The following is a 23,161-nucleotide window of genomic DNA, read 5'->3' on the forward strand; positions in this document are numbered from 1 at the left end:
GGAAGACGTGTTCCACCAGCCATCCGACAATCATGCCGCAAACAATGCTGAGTCAGAGTCGGAAATGGCAATCATTCCAGCAATGCCGACAGGCACCCCTTTGAACACAAGCACTGGCAACACTCAAGTAGATGAAACTGCCGCCGATACTGAAGTGAATGATGAAACTGATGACGAAGCACAAGGGGATGAAGATGGTGGGAAATCGGAGATCATGGTACCTCAGCCACCGTACGTTGGGCAGAGATTTGAATCGTTCGCAGAAGCAAAGGAATTCTACCAGACATATGTAAAGTTCCATGGGTTTGCGGTCAACACCGAATACCATAGGAAAATTAAGAAAACTAACGAGTACAAAAGAGGTGAGATGAGGTGCCACAAGGCATGAAGGAATAAGAAGGGGAAAGGTGTTGCGCCTGTCGTTCCGGAACGAAAGAGAGGTATCATTCTCAAGACCGAATGCCCTGTCCGATGTAAGCTAAACGTAGATGGAGCACAGTGGGTGGTCACCGAATATTTTGACGAGCACAACCACAAACTCATAAAGAAGTTTGACCTGGTAAAATTTATGACCGCCCACAGAGGATTCACCCCCCTCGAGAAGAAATTCATAAAGCTGCTACATGATTGTAACGTCGGTCCATCAAGAATGGTCCACATGCTATCACTCATCCACAGCAAAGAAGGGACTCTGAGTAGCATGCCCTACATACCAGCTGACGTCACAAACCTAAAGGCAAAGTACCATAGAGAGAGCAAGTTGGCTGACATAGAGGCCACAATGGCCTACTTCAATGAGAAAGCGAAGGAAGATCCAGATTTCTTCTACATGATAAGGTTGGACGATGAGGACCATGTCAGAAACATGTATTGGGTGGATGGTGCTGCAAGGAGAGCTTACAAACATTTCTGAGATTGCATTTCATCCGACGCGACATATATCACTAATATGTACAAGATGCCATGCGCTCCATTCATAGGAATAAATAACCACAATCAGTCGTTGCAGTTCGGATGCGGGCTCGTTCAGAACGAAGACATGGATGAGTACGTTTGGCTGTTCAAGACCTTCTTGGAGTGCATGGATGGACTTTCTCCGATGAACATAATAACAGACCAGGATTTTAGCATGCGTGCAGGCATAGAGGAGGTCTTTCCGTTGGCAGTGCACAAGCACTGCAGGTGGAACATTATAAAGAAGGCTGAGGAGATGCTAGGACCGTTCTTTGCTGACCGTCCAGAGCTGCACAAGGCATTCGAGTTGTGCGTGGACCATAGCTTGACGGTGGAGGAGTTTGAAAGGAGCTGATGGCCATGATTGAAACATATCAAGTCCCAGACAACGAGACTCTTGCTAGCCTGTGGGAGAAGCGAATGTAATGGGTGCCGGCCTACTTCATGAATTGCTTCTTCCCGTTTCTGCAGACTACGCAACGCAGCGAGGGGTTCAATGCTGTTTTGAAGCGGTACGTGAGCCCTGGCAACTTATTGCTACAGTTTGCCAAGTAGTACACAGCTTTGCAACAAAAAATACTGGGATCTGAGCTACAGCAAGAAGCGAACACCGCGCTAAAGCAGCCAAAATTGCTAACGTATTTACCGATGGAGAGGCAAATGAGCAAGATATACACCAACAAGATCTTTAACAAGTAAGTCAGTTGTGTTACAATCTTATTTGCGCAAAGCACGAAGGCAGTAGGTGCCATATAGAATGCAATGCAGTTGCCATGATATGTGGTTGCCATGTTTAATGAAATACTGTTTGCCATGCTTACTCAGCTGCAGTTGCCATGTTCAATGGAAATTCTGTTTGCCATGCTTACCCGGATGCAGTTTCCATGTTCAATGAAATGCAGTTGCCATGTTTAATGCACTGTACTTCCATTGGGCATGTTGGTATGCAAATGCCAATGTCAACTGAAAAAATGTTATGTTGTTGCCATATCTACTGAAATGCAATTGCCATGTTTACTAAAATGCAACTGCCATGTTTGCTGAAATGCAATTGCCATGTTTACTCAACTGTAGTTGCCATGTGTTAATAAAATGCAGTTGCCATGTTTTATGCAATGTGCTTCCATTGGGAATGTTGGTGTGGAAATGACGATGGCCAGTTGAAAATGTTATGTGGTTGCCATGTTTAATGTACTGCAGTTGCCATGTCTAATGTACTACAGTTGCCATGTCTAATGTACTACAGTTGCCATGTCTTATGTACTATATTTGCCATGTTCAAGGTACTATATTTGCCATGTTCAATGTACTATATTTGCCATGTTCAAACAAAATGTATTTCTATTTCCATGACAACATAAGGTGCTACAAAAAAGTGTGCACGATAGTTTAATAGAAAACACACAAAACTTGCAGATTCCAGGAAGAAATAAAGCGTGCCAGCATGTTCACGGCTTTCCAGGTGGACGAACATACGTTCAAGGTGTGTTCTATTTTGGGCATGTCAGATTCAGAACCTGAAGACCCGGATGTTGGGTTTCGTAGTAATTTCAAAAAAATTCCTACGCACACGCAAGATCATGTGATGCATAGCAACGAGAGGGGAGAGTGTTGTCTACGTACCCAACGCAGACCGACTGCGGAAGCGCTGACACGACGTAGAGGAAGTAGTCGTACGTCTTCACGATCCAACCGATCAAGCACCGAAACTACGGCACCTCCGAGTTCGAGCACACGTTCAGCTCGATGACGATCCCCGGACTCTGATCCAGCAAAGTGTCGGGGAAGAGTTCCGTCAGTACGACGGTGTGGTGACGATCTTGATGTACTACAGTAGCAGGGCTTCGCCTAAACTCCGCTACAGTATTATCGAGGTATATGGTGGCAGGGGGCACCGCACACGGCTAAGGAATAGATCACGTGGATCAACTTGTGTGTCTAGAGGTGTCCCCTGCCTCCGTATATAAAGGAGCCAAGGGGGAGGGCTAGCCGGCCAAGGAGGAGGGTGCAGGAGAGTCCTACTCCCTCTGGGAGTACGATTCCCCCTCCAATCCTAGTCCAACTAGGATTCCTCGGAGGGGAAAAGAGGAGGAGGGGGCCGGCCACCTCTCCTAGTCCTAATAGGACTAGGGGAAGGGGAAGGCGCGCAGCCCATCTAGGGCAGCCCCTTCTCTTTTCCACTAAGGCCCACTATGGCCCATATAGCTCCCGGGGGGTTCCGGTAACCCTCCCGGTACTCCGGTAAAATCCCGATTTCACCCGGAACACTTCCGATATCCAAATATAGGATTCCAATATATCAATCTTTACGTCTCGACCATTTAGAGACTCCTCTTCATGTCCGTGATCACATCCGGGACTCCGAACAACATTCGGTACATCAAAATGCATAAACTCATAATATAACTGTCATCGTAACCTTAAGCGTGCGGACCCTACGGGTTCGAGAACAATGTAGACATGACCGAGACATGTCTCCGGTCAATAACCAATAGCGGGACCTGGATGCCCATATTGGCTCCTACATATTCTACGAAGATCTTTATCGGTCAGACCGCATAACAACATACGTTGTTCCCTTTGTCATCGGTATGTTACTTGCCCGAGATTCGATCGTCGGTATCCAATACCTAGTTCAATCTCGTTACCGGCAAGTCTCTTTACTCGTTCCGTAATACATCATCTCACAACTAACATATTAGTTGTAATGCTTGCAAGGCTTATGTGATGTGTATTACCGAGAGGGCCCAGAGATACCTCTCCGACAATCGGAGTGACAAATCCTAATCTCGAAATACGCCAACCCAACATCTACCTTTGGAGACACCTGTAATGCTCCTTTATAATCACCCAGTTACGTTGTGACGTTTGGTAGCACCCAAAGTGTTCCTCCAGTAAACGGGAGTTGCATAATCTCATAGTCATAGGAACATGTATAAGTCATGAAGAAAAGCAATAGCAACATACTAAACGATCGGGTGCTAAGCTAATGGAATGGGTCATGTCAATCAGATCATTCAACTAATGATGTGACCTCGTTAATCAAATAACAACTCATTGTTCATGGTTAGGAAACATAACCATCTTTGATTAACGAGCTAGTCAAGTAGAGGCATACTAGTGACACTTTGTTTGTCTATGTATTCACACATGTATTATGTTTTCGGTTAATACAATTCTAGCATGAATAATAAACATTTATCATTATTATAAGGAAATAAATAATAACTTTATTATTGCCTCTAGGGCATATTTCCTTCACCGGACAAAGGAAGGAACTACTTCATGAAAGCCTCGATCGGCCAAGGCGAATACTACTGCCAATGCTGCAAGTTTGAACGGGACGACATTGTGTGCTATCACATACTAAAAGTAATGGACATGAACAATGTGACACGGATGCCCCGCCATTTCATAAGGCGGCGATGGACTTGGGACTCTGACGACGCGTTGGCGCCGCAGACAACAAACGCAGTTCTGGCTGTGTATGACGAGAGACCTGAGTCAACCATGGAAGCCGTGAGGCACGTCGTGCTGACAAAGAACTATGCTGAGCTAATTGATGAAGCGTGCAAGAGTGATGAGACAGCGAGAGTCGCAGAAAAACATAGGAAGGTGAAAGTGCGTTATATCGACTAGGGGGGTGAATAGGCGATTTTTATGGAAGTCTTCAAAACATGGAAGTTTCGAAGACAAACGATAGAAATAAACCTATTACCATGCAGCGGAAGGTAGACTACACTAGGTAAACCATAGTCATGTATTCAATGAAGTGAAAGCACAATGACTAATAGCAGCTAGGTAGTAAGGATCAGGTAGGAAGATATTAAGAAGCCAAACAGATCACACAGTCACTCAGTGAAGACAAAAGATAGTGCAAACATACAATGACTTCACAAGGAGTAACAGTAAGTAAAGAGAAGGGAAGGAAGAAACCAGTGACTCGTTGAAGACAATGATTTGTTGAACCAGTTCCAGTTGCTGTGACAAGTGTATGTCTGGTTAGGGCGGCTAGGTATTTAAACCTGAGGACACACAGTCTCGGACACCCAGTCCTGAACACGCAGCTCAGGACACCCAGTCCTCACCGTATTCCCCTTGAGCTAAGGTCACACAGACCTTGCCCAATCACTCTGGTAAGTCTTCAAGGTAGACTCCCAAACCTTCACAGACTTCGTTCACCAGCGATCCACAATGTCTCTTGGATGCTCAGAATGCGACGCCTAACCGGCTGGAGGATTCGCAGTCCTCAAGTGTAATAAGTCTTCAGATCACACAGACAAGAAGACTTAAGTGATGCCTAATTCTCTTTGGCTCTGGGTGGTTAGGGCTTTATCCTCGCAAGGAATTCTCTCTCAAAGGCTTCGAGGTGGGTTGCTCTCAAACGACAAAATCCATACTCTGAATCTGAGCAGCCAACCGTTTATGGTTGTAGGGGGTGGGCTATTTATAGCCACTAGGCAACCCGACCTGATTTTTCTGAAATGACCCTGTATAACGCCCTCGATGCGGCTATATCTCCCATGTGTCGAAGCACGACTTAGAGGCATAACCACATTGAAAGCAATGTCGCAAGTGAGGTAATCTTCACACAACCCATGTAATACATAAGGGAAAGAGATACATAGTTGGCTTACAATCGCCACTTCACACAAATACATGAATAAAGCATTACATCATCCAAATACAATCAAGGTCCGACTACATAACCATAATAAAAGAAGAACCCCAAATGCGACGCGGTCCCCGATCGACCCCAACTGGGCTCCACTACTGATCAACTGGAATGAAACAGCACAAAGGACAAGATCTTCCTCGAGCTCCTCCTGAGCTTGGTTGCGTCACCCGCACGGACTCATTGGCACCTGCAAGCTGGTTTGGAAGTATCTGTGAGTCACAGGGACTCAGCAATCTCTCACCCTCGCGATCAAGACTATTTAAGCTTATGGGTAAGGTAAAGGTATGAGGTGGAGCTGCAGTAAGCGACTAGCATATATGGTGGCTAACATACGCAAATGAGAGCAAGAAGAGAAGGCAAAGCACGGTCGTTAAAAGTATGATCAAGAAGTGATCCTAAAACAACCTACGTCAAGCATTACTCCAACACCGTGTTCACTTCCCGGACTCCGCCGGAAAGAGACCATCACGGTTACACACACAGTTGATTCATTTTAATTAAGTTAAGGTTCAAGTTATCTACAACCGGACATTAACAAATTCACATCTGCCCATAACCACGGGAACGGCTTTCGAAAGTTCAAATCCCTGCAGGGGTGTCCCAACTTAGCCCATCACAAGCTCTCACGGTCAACGAAGGAATAGACCTCCTCCCGAGACATTCCGATCAGACTCGGTATCCCGGTTCTACAAGACATTTCGACAGGGTAAAACTAAACCAGCAACACCACCCGAATGTGCCGACAAATCCCAATAGGAGCTGCACATATCTCTTTCTCAGGGCACAACGGATTGTCCAAACTTCCGGTAGGCCAGCCCAGAGTTGCCCCTGGTGGCCACCGGCGGCTGACAAGTTGGACCAACACTCAGAGGAGCACTGGTCCGGGGGGGTAAAATAATGATGACCCTCAGGAGCACGACTCCCAAGGGAAAAGAAAAGGCTAGGTGGAAAATGGTAAAACCAATGTTGCGCATTGCTGGAGGAGTTTTACTCAAGGCGAACTGTCAAGGGGTTCCCATAATAGCCCAACCGCGTAAGGAACACAAAAATCCAGGAACATAACACCGATATGACGGAAACTAGGGCGGCAAGAGTGGAACAAAACACCAGGCATAAGGCCGAGCCTTCCACCCTTTACCAAGTATATAGATGCATTAATTAAATAAGATATATCATGATATCCCAACAAGTAAACATGTTCCAACAAGGAACAACATCTCCATGTTCCAACAAGGAACAAAACTTCAATCTTCACCTTCAACTAACAACGCTATAAGAGGGGCTGAGCAAAGCGGTAACATAGCCAAACAACGGTTTGCTAGGACAAGGTGGGTTAGAGGCTTGGTTCAACAATATCGGAGGCATGATAAGCAAGTGGTAGGTATCGTAGCATAGGCATAGCAAAAGAGCGAGCAACTAAGCAAGCAAAGATAGAAGTGATTTCGAGGGTATGGTCATCTTGCTTGAGATCCCGCAAGGAAGAAGAACGAGTCCATGAAGAAGACAAACGGACGTTGACGAATGGGTCCTCACAAACGCGACGTTACCGGAACCAACCCGAATAAGCAAACACCGGAAAGAAGCACACAACATAGTAAACAACCAACACATGAACATGGTATGATATGCGAGATGCGGTATGTGATGCATATGCATGATTGGACAAGGAATGCATGAACCTGGACTCAACTTGGAAATCCAAGAGTTCCACTGGAAAGGTGAGGTGATTTCGGTTCAAATCGATATAAAGATCGCCGGAATCAGAGTTACGGTTTGGAAATGGCAAGCGATTCAAATATGACCATGTTCTGCGATTTGCAGCAAGTAGCCATCTAAAAGAAACAAGATGAACATGCTACAGCACTCAAACATGACAACAAAATACATGGCACGGATCCACTCAAGATGCTTAACAAAAGATGAACACTGAGCTACGGCCAATTCATCCATTAACAGGTTCAAACAAGCATGGCAAAAATGCAATTGGTAAACAGGTTTCAGACTTAGTGAAATTAACACTTGTCTGGAATTTCAGATCAGATAGCACTCTTTGGAGCAACAAAACTATATGCTACATGACCTGAACATGGCAAAGCAAGGCATGGCATGGAGCTACTCAAAGAGCTTAACAAAAGTCCCTTAGTGACCTTGAGCCAAAAGGGATCAAAAAATACAATTGCAAGCATGTGAACATGGAAAAAACATAATCAATTCTCAGACTTAGTGAAAACTGGAGCATGCAAATCAGATATCAAGTAGGCATGTTTACGAGCTCGATGCACTCACTACAGAGCAAGGCATGACAATCTAAGCATACACCCATCAAGAATACACATTATACAAGCTAGACATGGAAAAAACAATAACATGACATGCACGGACCAACTACAACATCCTCGGCAAAATCGCTAACAAGTAGACAATCTGCCCAGATTCACGAAATAGCAAAAGTAGAGCTCGATTGACTCAAGCTAGGGTGCTCCATAATTGCAAACAAAGACATGGATGGATAGAGAACTACAATATTAAGAAAACATCCTTACTGATCATCCTCAAAAGATGCATGGATCACTAGGAAACAACATGAACATATGGCATAATGAGATAAACAGGTCAAGGACTTAGTGGAAATGCTAAGTCCCTGAAATCAGCATTAACGAATGCACCACTTTGCAAGCTTGTGCTAGCCACCACACACATCACAAAAATACATGGGTTGCACCTCTGGATAGATGGCAAAACATATAACAAAACTCATGAAGAGCTCAGGGGCATCACATGCACACATTAACCATGGCAAAAATGAAAAATATCTAATTGGAGCAGCAGATCTGACAATTATTTCAAATAGCATTCTTCTAACAGCATTTCGGGCATCAAGATGAACTCAAATGAAAATGATGCAATGAAATGAAATGATGTGCTCTCTGAGACAAACATTTTGATATGCTATATGCCCAAAACGGATCTACGTATGCAAAGTTATAGGATGGTGAACATGGGCATTTGAAACGTGGAGGCTAAACACCGCACCGGGCGCAAGATAGAGGCTGGCTCACCCTGGGCTTCGGCCCATGAAGGAGGAGGAGGCAGGCCGAGGCGGGAGCGGCGCGCTGGGCCGGACTCGGGCGCGGCCCACACGGCGCGCGGTCAACGGGGCGTCGACTCCTCCCGATTGGATCGGGGAGGCAGGGCGAGGCGGAGATCCATGGCGACGACGGCCGGCGGCGATCCTGGGAAAAGGCGGCGGCGGACGGGAGCCGCCGGATCTGGCCCGATCCGCGGCGGATCTGGTCGGAGGGGCCCCGGGTAGGGAGTAAGGTGGGGCGGCGGAGAGCCCGCGCGGGAGGCGCGGTGCGGCTGCGCCTTTCCGGCGACCTCCAGTGAGTGGAGGCGGTGGCGGCGATGGCCGGCCGGCGGGAAGACGACGGCGCGGTTGGCGGGACGGCGCGGCCCAAAATGGCGGCGGGGAGGGCCGGACGCGGGACCGAGCGGGCCGCGGCGGAGGGGGCCGGCCGTGTACACGTGGCAAGCTTTGATTGGGCGCGGGCGGCGGCGGAGGTTGAAACGGACATGTCCGTCGGCGATGTTTTTGTCCGGCGCGTGAGGAGAGGGAGGGATCTAGGGTTTCATCCGAAATTTCGGGAAGATGTACATATTTATAGGTAGAGGGAGCTAGGAGAGTCCAAATGAGGTGCGGTTTTCGGCCACGTGATCGTGATCGAACGCTATAGATGATGGAGAGGGTTTAGGTGGGTTTTGGGCCAAAATGGAGGGGTGTTGGGCTGCAACACACACGAGGCCTTTTCGGTCCCTCGGTTAACCGTTGGAGCATCAAACGAAGTCCAAATGGTACGAAACTTGACAGGCGGTCTACGGTAGTAAACCAAGGCCGCTTGGCAAGTCTCGGTCCAATCCGGAAATGTTTAATCCCCACACACGAAAGAAAGGTAGAAATGACCACCGGAGGAGAAAGGAGCGCTGGAATGCAAAACAGACAACGGGAAAAATGCTCGGATGCATGAGACAAACATGTATGCAAATGAAATGCACATGATGACATGATATGCAATGCATGACACGCAAGCAATGACAAGGCAACAACAGCAAATAACTGGACGACACCCGGCACATCGGTCACGGGGCATTACACCCTGGGTCACTAAGGAACTGACACGTGTTCCAACAGTCAGATTTCAAACTCACACGGCAACTTTACTTGGGATACAAGCAAAGCTGACTCGTCCGACTCTGGACAAGATTCGCTCTCATAGTCTTCACTCTAAGACATAGGTTTTGTTTAAGCATCACTTCAGTCATTCTGACTGGTTCTCTTGGACCCCACTTAACAGTACGTTGGTTCCTATGACTCAACAAAGAAGAAAAAGAACTACGAAAGATCTAAGTCTTCGAGCTCCATAGGCTTCATGCGATGTCTTCTCTTGTCATAGTCTTCAATGTGAATATCTTCATATACCACCTTTGACATCAATGTCTTCATACATTTTTAGGGGTCATCTCTGGTAGGAAAACCGAATCAATGAGGGACTTCTACCTGTGTTATCCTGCAATTCTCACAAACACATTAGTCCCTCAACTAGGTTTGTCGTCAATACTCCAAAACCAACTAGGGGTGGCACTAGATGCACTTACAATCTCCCCCTTTTTGGTGATTGATGACAAACTAGTTGAAGTTTTCAACGGGGAATATAATATGTGAAATTGTAAAGGATAAGGAATTGTCTTCATAAGTTGCAAGGGCTCCCCCTGAAGATGTGCATATAAGTAATTTGCTTTTGGAATGCAAATGCACATGGCAGTTTGTGCTTGTGGAGATCCTCTTCAACTTATGATGACAATCCACTATGCATGTGAAGGTATGTGAAGATAATGACATGCATAATGGAAAATGGACGTCTACAAAATGATCTAAGTGCGGAATTTATCGTCGCACATGCGGAATTTATCATCGCATCACAAGGTGGCAAATAAGTAGCAGACGACCATCGAGTTTAAGTGTTACAACTCAAAGAACCAAATGTATCAAAACGAGAGTTGTAAACATGAAGCAAAATATAAAGCACCCGCCCATATGGACCCGCTTGAAGACTATCAAACTCATATGCTTCTCCCCCTTTTGTCAGTAAGTGAAGGAAATATGCCCTAGAGGCAATAATAAAGTTATTATTTATTTCCTTATAATCATGATAAATGTTTATTATTCATGCTAGAATTGTATTTACCGGAAACATAATACATGTGTGAATATATAGACAAACAAAGTGTCACTAGTATGCCTCTACTTGACTAGCTCGTTAATCAAAGATGGTTATGTTTCCTAACCATGAACAATGAGTTGTTATTTGATTAACGAGGTCACATCATTAGTAGAATGATCTGATTGACATGACCCATTCCATTAGCTTAGCACCCGATCGTTTAGTATGTTGCTATTGCTTTCTTCATGACTTATACATGTTCCTATGACTATGAGATTATGCAACTCCCGTTTACCGGAGGAACACTTTGGGTACTACCAAACGTCACAACATAACTGGGTGATTATAAAGGAGTACTACAGGTGTCTCCAATGGTCGATGTTGGGTTGGCGTATTTCGAGATTAGGATTTGTCACTCCGATTGTCGGAGAGGTATCTCTGGGCCCTCTCGGTAATACACATCACATAAGCCTTGCAAGCATTACAACTAATATGTTAGTTGTGAGATGATGTATTACGGAACGAGTAAAGAGACTTGCCGGTAACGAGATTGAACTAGGTATTAGATACCGACGATCGAATCTCGGGCAAGTAACATACCGATGACAAAGGGAACAACGTATGTTGTTATGCGGTCTGACCGATAAAGATCTTCGTAGAATATGTAGGAGCCAATATGGGCATCCAGGTCCCGCTATTGGTTATTGACCAGAGACGTGTCTCGGTCATGTCTACATTGTTCTCGAACCCGTAGGGTCCGCACGCTTAAGGTTACGATGACAGTTATATTATGAGTTTACATGTTTTGATGTACCGAAGGAGTTCGGAGTCCCGGATGAGATCGGGGACATGACGAGGAGTCTCGAAATGGTCGAGACGTAAAGATTCATATATTGGATGATATGGTTAGGCCAAGGGGTCAAGCCCATGAGGCTTTAGATCGGTGCAAAAAGGAGTTTTGCGGAGGCCAGGGGGCCAAACGCCGGAGACCCTGGCGTCTGGCCCTGAGCCAGACGTCGAGGCCCATGGCGTCTGGGCCAGACGCCAAGGATTGTGGCGTTTGGTCCTGGAGTCCGAGTGGGACTCTTGCCTTTCAGGCAAAACCGACTTTGAGGAGGCTTTTGCTCCAAGTTTCGACCCCAGGGCTCAACATATAAATAGAGGGGCAGGTCTAGCACCAAGGACACAACAAGTTGGTCCACGTGATCTATTCCTTAGCCGTGTGCGGCGCCCCCAGCCACCATATTCCTCGATAATACTGTAGCGGAGTTTAGGCGAAGCCCTGCTGCTGTAGTTCATCAAGATCGTCACCACGCCGTCGTGCTGACGGAACTCTTCCCCGACACTTTGCTGGATCGGAGTCCGGGGATCGTCATCGAGCTGAACGTGTGCTCGAACTCGGAGGTGCCGTAGTTTCGGTGCTTGATCGGTTGGATCGGGAAGACGTACGACTACTTCCTCTACGTTGCGTCAACGCTTCCGCAGTCGGTCTGCGTGGGTACGTAGAAAACACTCTCTCCTCTCGTTGCTATACATCACCATGATCTTGCGTGTGCGTAGGAAATTTTTGAAATTACTACGAAACCCAACAGTGGCATCCGAGCCTAGGTTACTTATGTTGATGTTATATGCACGAGTAGAACACAAGTGAGTTGTGGACGATACAAGTCATACTGCCTACCAGCATGTCATACTTTGGTTCGGCGGTATTGTTGGACGAGACGACCCGGACCAACCTTACGCGTACGCTTACGCGAGACCGGTTCCCTCGACGTGCTTTGCACAGAGATGGCTTGCGGGCGACTGCCTCTCCAACTTTAGTTGAACCGAGTGTGGCTACGCCCGGTCCTTGCGAAGGTTAAAACGGAGTCTATTTGACAAACTATCGTTGTGGTTTTGATGCGTAGGTGAGATTGGTTCTTACTTAAGCCCGTAGCAGCCACGTAAAACATGCAACAACAAAGTAGAGGACGTCTAACTTGTTTTTGCAGGGCATGTTGTGATGTGATATGGTCAAGGCATGATGCTGAATTTTATTGTATGAGATGATCATGTTTTGTAACCAAGTTATCGGCAACTGGCAGGAGCCATACGGTTGTCGCTTTATTGTATGCAATGCAATCGCGATGTAATGCTTTACTTTATTACTAAACGGTAGTGATAGTCGTGGAAGCATAAGATTGGCGAGACGACAACGATGCTACGATGGAGATCAAGGTGTCGCGCCGGTGACGATGGTGATCATGATGGTGCTTCGGAGATGGAGATCACAAGCACAAGATAATGATGGCCATATCATATCACTTATATTGATTGCATGTGATGTTTATCTTTTTATGCATCTTATCTTGCTTTGATTGACGGTAGCATTATAAGATGATCTCTCACTAAATTATCAAGAAGTGTTCTCCCTGAGTATGCACCGTTGCAAAAGTTCTTCGTGCTGAGACACCACGTGATGATCGGGTGTGATAGGCTCTACGTTCAAATACAACGGGTGCAAAACAGTTGCGCACGCAGAATACTCAGGTTAAACTTGACGAGCCTAGCATATGAAGATATGGCCTCGGAACACGGAGACCGAAAGGTCGAGCGTGAATCATATAGTAGATATGATCAACATAATGATGTTCACCGATGAAACTACTCCATCTCACGTGATGATCGGACATGGTTTAGTTGATTTGGATCACGTGATCACTTAGAGGATTAGAGGGATGTCTATCTAAGTGGGAGTTCTTTAATAATATGATTAATTGAACTTAAAATTTATCATGAACTTAGTCCCTGATAGTATCTTGCTTGTTTATGTTGATTGTAGATAGATGGCTCGTGCTGTTGTTCCGTTAAATTTTAATGCGTTCCTTGAGAAAGCAAAGTTGAAAGATGATGGTAGCAATTACACGGACTGGGTCCGTAACTTGAGGATTATCCTCATTGCTGCACAGAAGAATTACGTCCGGGTGAAATCGGGATTTTACCGGAACCCCCCGGGAGCCATATGGGCCATCATGGGCCTTAGTGGAAAGGAGAAAGGGGCAGCCCAAGGGGGCTGCGCGCCTCCCCCCTTCCCCTAGTCCTAGTAGGACTAGGAGAGGTGGCCGGCCACCCCTCTCCCTCTTTCCCCCTTGGGAATCCTAGTTGGAATAGGATTGGGGGGGAGTCCTACTCCCGGTAGGAGTAGGACTCCTCCTGCGCCACCTCCTCCTGGCCGGCGCCTCCTCCCCCCTTGGCTCCTTTATATACGGAGGCAGGGGCACCTCTAAACACACAAGTTGACACAAGTTGATCCACGTGATCGATTCCTTAGCCGTGTGCGGTGCCCCCTGCCACCATATTCCTCGATAATACTGTAGCGGAGTTTAGGCGAAGCCCTGCTGCTGTAGTTCATCAAGATCGTCACCACGCCATCGTGCTGACGAAACTCTTCCCCGACACTTTGCTGGATCGGAGTCCGGGGATCGTCATCGAGCTGAACGTGTGCTCGAACTCGGAGGTGCCGTAGTTTCGGTGCTTGATCGGTTGGATCGTGAAGACGTACGACTACTTCCTCTACGTCGTGTCATTGCTTCCGCAGTCGGTCTGCGTTGGGTACGTAGACAACACTCTCCTCTCGTTGCTATGCATCACATGATCCTGTGTGCGCGTAGGAAATTTTTTGAAATTACTACATAACCCAACAGTGGCATCCGAGCCTAGGTTAATGATGTTGATGTTATATGCACGAATAGAACACAAGTGAGTTGTGGACGATACAAGTCATACTGCCTACCAGCATGTCATATTTTGGTTCAGCGGTATTGTTGGACGAGACGACCCGGACCAACCTTATGCGTACGCTTACGCGAGACCGGTTCCCTCGACGTGCTTTGCACAGAGATGGCTTGCGGGCGACTGCCTCTCCAACTTTAGTTGAACCAAGTATGGCTACGCCCGGTCCTTGCGAAGGTTAAAACGGAGTCTATTTGACAAACTATCGTTGTGGTTTTGATGCGTAGGTGAGATTGGTTCTTACTTAAGCCCGTAGCAGCCACGTAAAACATGCAACAACAAAGTAGAGGACGTCTAACTTGTTTTTGCAGGGCATGTTGTGATGTGATATGGTCAAAGCATGATGCTGAATTTTATTGTATGAGATGATCATGTTTTGTAACCGAGTTATCGGCAACTGGCAGGAGCCATATGGTTGTCGCTTTATTGTATGCAATGCAATCGCGATGTAATGCTTTACTTTATTACTAAACGGTAGTGATAGTCGTGGAAGCATAAGATTGGCGAGACGACAACGATGCTACGATGGAGATCAAGGTGTCGCGCCGGTGACGATGGTAATCATGACGGTGCTTTGGAGATGGAGATCACAAGCACAAGATGATGATGGCCATATCATATCACTTATATTGATTGCATGTGATGTTTATCTTTTTATGCATCTTATCTTGCTTTGATTGACGGTAGCATTATAAGATGATCTCTCACTAAATTATCAAGAAGTGCTCTCCCTGAGTATGCACCGTTGCCAAAGTTCGTCGTGCCCAGACACCACGTGATGATCGGGTGTGATAAGCTCTACGTCCATCTACAACGGGTGCAAGCCAGTTTTGCACACGCAGAATACTCAGGTTAAACTTGACGAGCCTAGCATATACAGATATGGCCTCGGAACACGGAGATCGAAAGGTCGAGCGTGAATCATATAGTAGATATGATCAACATAACGATGTTCACCATTGAAAACTACTCCATCTCACGTGATGATCGGACATGGTTTAGTTGATTTGGATCACGTGATCACTTAGAGGATTAGAGGGATGTCTGTCTAAGTGGGAGTTCTTAAGTAATATGATTAATTGAACTTAAGTTTATCATGAACTTAGTCCTGGTAGTATTTTGCAAATTATAGATCAATAGCTCGCGTTGTTGCTTCCCTGTGTTTATTTTGATATGTTCCTAGAGAAAATTGTGTTGAAAGATGTTAGTAGCAATGATGCGGATTGGATCCGTGATCTGAGGATTATCCTCATTGCTGCACAGAAGAATTATGTCCTTGATGCACCGCTAGGTGACAGACCTATTGCAGGAGCAGATGCAAACGTTATGAACATTTAGCTAGCTCAATATGATGACTACTTGATAGTTTAAGTGCACCATGCTTAACGGCTTAGAATCGGGACTTCAAAGATGTTTTGAACGTCATGGACCATATGAGATGTTCCAGGAGTTGAAGTTAATATTTCAAGCAAATACCCGAGTTGTGAGATATAAAGTCTCCAACAAGTTCTATAGCTAAAAGATGGAGGAGAATCGCTCAACTAGTGAGCATGTGCTCAGATTGTCTGGGTACTACAATCGCTTGAATCAAGTGGGAGTTAATCTTCCAGATAAGATAGTGATTGATAGAATTCTCTAGTCACCATCACCAAGTTAGTAGAACTTCGTGATGAACTATAATATGCAAGGGATAACGGAAACAACTCCCAAGCTCTTCGTGATGATGAAATCAATGAAGGTAGAAATCAAGAAAAACATCAAGTGTTGATGGTTGATAAGACCACTAGTTTCAAGAAAAGGGCAAAGGGAAGAAGGGGAACTTCAAGAAGAACAGCAAGCAAGTTGCTGCTCAAGTGAAGAAGCCCAAGTCTGGTCCTAAGCCTGAGACTAAGTGCTTCTACTGCAAAGGGACTGGTCACCGGAAACGGAATCACCCCAAGTGATTGGCGGATAAGAAGGATGGCAAAGTGAACATAAGTATATTTGATATACATGTTATTGATGTGTACTTTACTAGTGTTTATAGCAAACCCTAAGTATTTGATACTAGTTCAGTTGCTAAGATTAGTAACTCGAAACGGGAGTTGCAGAATAAACAGAGACTAGTTAAGGGTGAAGTGACGATGTGTGTTGGAAGTGGTTCCAAGATTGATATGATCATCATCGCACACTCCCTATAATTTTGGGATTAGTGTTGAAACTAAATAAGTGTTATTTGGTGAGCATGAATATGATTTGATCATGTTTATTGTAATACGGTTATTCATTTAAGTAAAAGAATAAATTGTTGTTCTGTTTACATGAATAAAACTTTATATGGTTACACACCCAATGAAAATAGTTCATTGGATCTCGATCTTAGTGATACACATATTCATAATATTGAAACCAAAAGATGTAAAGTTAATAATGATAGTGCAACTTATTTATGGCACTGCCGTTTAGGTCATATTGGTGTAAAGCGCATGAAGAAACTCCATGCTGATGGGATTTTGGAATCACTTGATTATGAATCACTTGATGCTTGCGAACCATGCCTTATGGGCAAGATGACTAAAACACCGTTCTCCGGAACAATGAAGCAAGCAACAGATTTGTTGGAAATCATACATACCGATGTATGTGGTCCAATGAAAGGCTTACAGCAGGTATCATTATTTTCTGACCTTCACAAGATGATTTGAGCAGATATGGGGATATCTACTTGATGAAACATAAGTCTGAAATAATTGAAAGGTTCAAAGAATTTCAGAGTGAAGTGGAAAAATCATCGTAACAAGAAAAATAAAGTTTCTGCGATCTGATCACGGAGACGAATATTTGTGTTACGAGTTTGGTCTTCAATTAAAACAATGTGGAATAGTTTCATAGCTCACGCCACCTGGAACACCACAATGTTATGGTGTGTCCGAACGTCGTAACCGCACTTTATTGGATATGGTGCGATATATGATGTCTCTTATTGATTTACCATTTTTGTTTTGAGGTTATGCATTAGAGACAGCTGCATTCACGTTAAAAGGGCACCATCTAAATCCGTTGAGACGACACTATATGAACTGTGGTTTAGCAAGAAACCCAAGTTGTCGTTTCTTAAAGTTTGGGGTTGCGATGCTTATGTGAAAAAGCTTCAACCTGATAAGCTCGAACCCAAATCGGAGAAATGTGTCTTCATAGGATACCCAAAGGAAACTGTAGGGTACACCTTCTATCACAGATCCGAAGGCAAGACATTCATTGCTAAGAATGGATCATTTCTAGAGAAGGAGTTTCTCTCGAAAGAAGTGAGTGGGAGGAAAGTAGAACTTGATGAGGTAACTGTACATGCTCCCTTATTGGAAAGTAGTTCATCACAGAAATCAGTTCCTGTGACAAATACACCAATTAGTGAGGAAGCTAATGATATTGATCATAAAACTTCAGATCAAGTTACTACAGAACCTCGTAGGTCTTCCAGAGTAAGATCTGCACCAGAGTGGTGTAGTAATCATGTTCTGGAAGTCATGTTACTAGACCATGATGAACCTATGAACTATGAGGAAGCGATGATAAGCCCAGATTCCGCGAGATGGCTTGAGGCCATAAAATCTGAGATATGATCCATGTATGACAACAAAGTATGGACTTTGATTGACTTGCTCGATGATCAGCGAAGCCATGTTAAATAAATGGATCTTCAAGAGGAAGACGGACACTGATAGTAGTGTTACTATCTACCAAGCTCGACTTGTTGCAAAAGTTTTTCAACAAGTTCAAGGTGTTGAATACGATGAGGTTTTCTCACTCGTATCGATGCTTAAGTCTATCTGAATCATGTTAGCAATTGCCACATTTTATGAAATCTGGCAAATGGATGTCAAAACTGCATTCCTTAATGGATTTATTAAAGAAGAGTTGTATATGATGCAACCAGAAGGTTTTGTCAATCCTAAAGGTGCTAACAAAATGTGCAAGCTCCAGCGATCCATCTATGGACTGGTGCAAGCATCTCGGAGTTGGAATATACGCTTTGATAAGTTGATCAAAGCATATAGTTTTATATGGACTTACGATGAAGCCTGTATTTACAATAAAGTGAGTGGGAGCACTACAGCCTTTCTGATTAGTATATGTGAGTGACATATTGTTGATCAGAAATGATGTAGAATTTTTTCTGCAAAGCATAAAGGAGTGTTTTAAAGGAGTTCTTTAAAAAGAAAAGACCTCAGTAAAAAGGCTACTTATATATTGAGCATCAAGATCTATTGAGATAGATCAAGACGCTTGATAAGATTTTCAATGAGTACATACCTTGGCAAGATTTTTGAAATAGTTCAAAATGGAACAGTTAAAGAAAGAGTTCTTGCCTGTGTTGCAAAGGTATGAAATTGAGTAAGACTCAAATCCCGACCACAGCAGAAAATAGAAAGAGAATGAAAAGTCATTCCCTATGCCTCAGTCATAGGTTCTATAAAGTATGCTATGCTTTGTACCAGACCTATTGTATACCTTGCTCTGTATTTGGCAAGGGAGTACAATAGTGATCTAGGAGTAGATCACTGGACATTGGTCAAGAATATCCTTAGTAAGGACTAAGGAGATGTTTCTCGATTATGGAGGTGATAAAAGAGTTTGTTGTAAAAGTTACATCAGTGCAAACTTTTACACTGATCCAGATGACTCTAAGTCTCAATCTGGATACATATTGAAAGTGGGAGCGATTAGCTAGAGTAGCTCCATACAGAGCATTGTATACATAGAATATTTGCAAAATACATACGGCTCTGAATGTGACAGACCCGTTGACTAAGCTTCTCTCACGAGCAAAACATGATCACACCTTAGTACTCTTTGGATGTTAATCACATAGCGATGTGAACTAGATTATTGACTCTAGTAAACCCTTTGGGTGTTGGTCACATGATGATGTGAACTATGGGTGTTAATCATATACAGATATGAATATTGGTGTTAAATCACATGACGATGTGAACTAGATTATTGACTCTAGTGCAAGTGGGAGACTGAAGGAAATATGCCCTAGAGGCAATAATAAAGTTATTATTTATTTCCTTATAATCATGATAAATGTTTATTATTCATGCTAGAATTGTATTTACCGGAAACATAATACATGTGTGAATATATAGACAAACAAAGTGTCACTAGTATGCCTCTACTTGACTAGCTCGTTAATCAAAGATGGTTATGTTTCCTAACCATGAACAATGAGTTGTTATTTGATTAACGAGGTCACATCATTAGTAGAATGATCTGATTGACATGACCCATTCCATTAGCTTAGCACCCGATCGTTTAGTATGTTGCTATTGCTTTCTTCATGACTTATACATGTTCCTATGACTATGAGATTATGCAACTCCCGTTTACCGGAGGAACACTTTGGGTACTACCAAACGTCACAACGTAACTGGGTGATTATAAAGGAGTACTACAGGTGTCTCCAATGGTCGATGTTGGGTTGGCGTATTTCGAGATTAGGATTTGTCACTCCGATTGTCGGAGAGGTATCTCTGGGCCCTCTCGGTAATTCACATCACATAAGCCTTGCAAGCACTGCAACTAATATGTTAGTTGTGAGATGATGTATTACGGAACGAGTAAAGAGACTTGCCGGTAACGAGATTGAACTAGGTATTGGATACCGACGATCGAATATCGGGCAAGTAACATACCGATGACAAAGGGAACAACGTATGTTGTTATGCGGTCTGACCGATAAAGATCTTCGTAGAATATGTAGGAGCCAATATGGGCATCCAGGTCCCGCTATTGGTTATTGACCAGAGACGTGTCTCGGTCATGTCTACATTGTTCTCGAACCCGTAGGGTCCGCACGCTTAAGGTTACGATGACAGTTATATTATGAGTTTACATGTTTTGATGTACCGAAGGAGTTCGGAGTCCCGGATGAGATCGGGGACATGACGAGGAGTCTCGAAATGGTCGAGACGTAAAGATTCATATATTGGATGATATGGTTAGGCCAAGGGGTCAAGCCCATGAGGCTTTAGATCGGTGCAAAAAGGAGTTTTGCGGAGGCCAGGGGGCCAAACGCCGGAGACCCTGGCGTCTGGCCCTGAGCCAGACGCCGAGGCCCATGGCGTCTGGGCCAGACGCCAAGGATTGTGGCGTTTGGTCCTGGAGTCCGAGTGGGACTCTTGCCTTTCGGGCAAAACCGACTTTGAGGAGGCTTTTGCTCCAAGTTTCGACCCCGGGGCTCAACATATAAATAGAGGGGCAGGGCTAGCACCAAGGACACAACAAGTTGATCCACGTGATCTATTCCTTAGCCGTGTGCGGCGCCCCCAGCCACCATATTCCTCGATAATACTGTAGCGGAGTTTAGGCGAAGCCTTGCTGCTGTAGTTCATCAAGATCGTCACCACGCCGTCGTGCTGACGGAACTCTTCCCCGACACTTTGCTGGATCGGAGTCCGGGGATCGTCATCGAGCTGAACGTGTGCTCGAACTCGGAGGTGCCGTAGTTTCGGTGCTTGATCGGTTGGATCGGGAAGACGTACGACTACTTCCTCTACGTTGCGTCAACGCTTCCGCAGTCGGTCTGCGTGGGTACGTAGACAACACTCTCTCCTCTCGTTGCTACACATCACCATGATCTTGCGTGTGCGTAGGAAATTTTTAAAATTACTACGAAACCCAACAGTAAGGACCAAAAAGGTTCGAAGACATAGAGCATCTACTCGTTCCCATGAAGAGTAGGTGAAGCAGCAGGGTCGTCGGTGGTGTTCGGCGGTGCAGAAGAGCTTGGAGCAGTGTCGAAGCGGGCTGAAGGAGGTGGCGGTGAAGTAGCATCGTCTTCATCCTCGATTACTCTGGCATTCACAGTTGCAGCAGAGGAAGAGAACTCAGAGTCTTCAAGAGATGGAGTTCGTCGCAGAACTGCCCTTCGAGGAGGTGTGGAGTCAAACTTGAAGTGTTCAGAGAAGCCATCCTCTTGAAGATCATCTTCAGAGCACATTAGCGTCAGCCCTTTCCAGGTGCGTCGAGAGGTTTCGTGTGCAACAAAGGCATTCTTGGTGGCAAGTTTGTGAATGCGATTAACATCCACCAAGAGGCTTTGCATTTGACGCTTCAGCCAGTCATGATGCCTATCCTGTTTCTGATGAAGAGCCACAAGAAGCTCTCGGTCATTGAGAACACGAGTGCGCTTCTTGGGTCATTGGGCAATTGTGCTATCAGTGGCTTCAGTGAGAGTAGGATGCGGTGCACGTGTAGTTCCAGCCAAAGGATACACACGAGTGACTGCTTCAACTCCTTCAATGTTCTGAGAAAAACTTTGATGCTCCGCATTCTGAAGACTTAGAGGTTCCTTGGCAGGCTCAGGATAAATGGCTTCCACAAACATATCCACATCAGGCAGAAAAATCCGATGATTGCGAGCAGACGGCTGATATGAGATGGCGGAGTGGAGTTTAATCAGCCGCATTATCCATGGAGCGTAGAACTTCAAGCCAAAAAGATCAGAGCCTGATGCAGCAAGCTGGCGAATGAAGAAGTCCTGTGCATTGAAGCATTTGCCATGAAGAATATAGGAGACCAAAGTCTTCATTGCACCTTCCAGCTTGGCATATGAGAATGTCCTTTGATTGGCCAGAGAGTTCGCCTTATGATGTGATAAATAGTCCTTGGCAGATACTCAAGGTCTTCAACGAAGAACTCCGTGGGATATGCATCATCTTGGGGCAATGGCTTCATCATACTGAGCATCTGACTCATGTTAGGTTCAGGCTTCTGAAAGATGCTCTCAATAGCTTCACTATGAAGCTGACAGCCATGTTCGTAGAGATCGCCAGGAGTGGGCAGACCAGTGAGCTCAATGATGTCAAAGGCTTTGGCTTCGTGATGAACATTTCCTATCATCCACTCCAGGACCCAAGTCTTAGGATCTCTGTTGTACCCACGGATGTGAAGTGTGGCATAGAATTGGAGCAGCAACTCTTCATTCCAATGCTCTTAGTCGGTGACGAACGGCAGCAATCCAACCTCTTTGAAGCAATCCAGAGCTTCTTCCAGACAGGGCAGACCAGCTATTGCTTCAATGTCAAGACGCTTATGTGGGAAGATGCGACCTTGATTGTATAGAATGCAGGAGTAATAGCTTCGCTGCGGATAGCTCCAGAACCGATCAGATGATATTATTTCCCTTGAGTAGGGGTTCTTGGAGCTATTGAAGAAAGTGTTGTCTGCTTTGAAGCCATTGATATTGAAGGATCCAGGTGCTGATGCAGGACCTGGAAACCTGGGCAATCTTGGGATTGGCTTCTGTACCTGAGGCATGTGCTCAACATGATAGTCGAACTGAGGACCAGCAGCAGGTGCAGGAACAGGAGCAGTGGGATCAGTGGCTTCGCTGACTTCTGGTGCTTGGGTTGGTGAAGGCTCCACTTTAGCTTCAGCCATGACAGCGTTAGTGGCTTTATTGGTGTTGGTGGTGGCAGCCTCAGGATTCTCAACCACCACTTGACGAGCTGGAGGGTTGTTCACAGTCATGTTCTCCTCGAGAACATCTTCTTGG

At 45.2% G+C, this 23,161-nt stretch overlaps 1 pseudogene; it reads left to right on the top strand.

Annotated features, from left to right (window-relative positions):
• Positions 1-781: 781 nt before the first annotated feature.
• The window catches only part of LOC119297550, a 37,893-nt pseudogene continuing 15,513 nt past the window's right edge, over positions 782-23,161 (top strand).

The sequence above is a fragment of the Triticum dicoccoides genome, chromosome 5A (assembly GCF_002162155.2).
Source record: "Triticum dicoccoides isolate Atlit2015 ecotype Zavitan chromosome 5A, WEW_v2.0, whole genome shotgun sequence".
NCBI classification, from domain to species: Eukaryota; Viridiplantae; Streptophyta; class Magnoliopsida; order Poales; family Poaceae; genus Triticum; species Triticum dicoccoides.